The 1,580-nt window shown below is 31.0% G+C and overlaps 1 pseudogene; it reads left to right on the forward strand.

Annotated features, from left to right (window-relative positions):
• Positions 1 to 822: 822 nt before the first annotated feature.
• LOC118151713 (U2 spliceosomal RNA) lies at positions 823 to 940 on the forward strand (annotated as a pseudogene).
• The last annotated feature ends 640 nt before the right edge of the window (positions 941 to 1,580 follow it).

A 1,580-nucleotide genomic window follows, 5' to 3' on the forward strand; every position in this document is an offset into this window, starting at 1 on the left:
TCTTTGTGGAAGAAAAAAATATTTTCCAGTTCTAATTCATATCTAATGGGTTTTTTGTTTGCTTAAAATAAATTTATTGTGATAAATATTATATAACACATTCTATAATATAAAATGGCATAAAATAGATAAATAAAAATTACCTTGCTATGATATAATTCTAATAGAAAAAGGAACATTTTTAAAATCCTATGATTTCAAAGAATTGAATCTGTGGCCAAAATAATAAAAATTGCGTGTACCCATTCTCTTGACAAGATTCTTGAGTTTGATTTTGAAGTCAATCACCTACAACTTTGCAACGGCATTTTCTTACCAGTATTGTTTGTCATGTTATTATTCAGTTTTAAAATCTTAATATGGAAGAAATAAGGGCAAATTAATAGAATCATTCTAATTAAGAAATGAGCTAAACATTTGTGCCTACTTCTATGTAGATATATACCACTGTCTTATATGCAGTAAAGTTTGTGATTAAAGGAAAGCTTTGCTGGCTCGTTTTATTTTATTTAAAGGTTCATAGAGTATTTCAGCTGTATTATTACAAGTTCTGTACTTGGCCTTTAGAAATGATGGTGGAGTGTCACTAAAGTAGAGGCAATGTGTATGAAATCATATTTGAAGTGTTACCATCAATGGCCAATTTTAAATTATTGATCCACTTCATCCCATACAAGCAGAAGTCACTGAGTGAATAGTTCCAGTTTGTGGACTCAGTGAATTATAGTAATCAAATCTAGAAATTGTAAAGCTACGAACATCTGTGGCTTATTCTGCATTCCAAGGATGAGATTGTGACCTCCATATCACCTGCAGGTGCAGATCGCTTCTTGGCCTTTTGGCTAAGATCAATTGTAGTATCTGTTCTTATCAGTTTAATATCTGATATGTCCTCTATCCAGAATGAAAATTGATTCTCTCACGTCCCATCACAACCTATCATGTATCAAATTACCTTTTGACTTACAGCTAGGTGAATCAGTGGTTTCTAATAATAGCGACATATGAGTGAATTTGTGACAGATGAATAAGCTGGTATAGCTCTACCAGCAATGTTGAATTTAGCACTACACTCAAGAATTGTGCCAGTTTTGAGTGTCACAAAGATCTAGGTCAACTTCAGCTACTCAAAGACTGGCAGTTTGCACAGTCAGCATATGCCTTCATTATAGCAATAGGTCTATAAAATTTGCCTTCATTAATTCATTTCATTGAGATAATTTTAAAAATATTTTCTTATTCAAATATAAAGATTTTGACAGAAACTTCTGGAGTCGTTTCTAATATGAAAGTGTCAGATAAATTTGTATATAATTTTGGTCCTCCTCTAACTTGTAAGAATACATTTTTTTCTAAAAACTATTTTTAAATAATTTTAGATTATATTCTCAGTGCTATCAGCTGGATTTGTAATGATACAAATTTTTAATATATTTCAAATACAAATTGGCACCTGTGTCTGGGTAGGGCCAGATGTCTATTTGGGTATCTTCTTGAAGAACTCTATGAACTATCACATCTAAATTTATATATTTATTTTCCCTCATTTTCCCCCATTTTGTTTCAAAATTATGCTCATT

Source organism: Callithrix jacchus, chromosome 2, assembly GCF_049354715.1.
Source record: "Callithrix jacchus isolate 240 chromosome 2, calJac240_pri, whole genome shotgun sequence".
Lineage (NCBI taxonomy): Eukaryota > Metazoa > Chordata > Mammalia > Primates > Cebidae > Callithrix > Callithrix jacchus.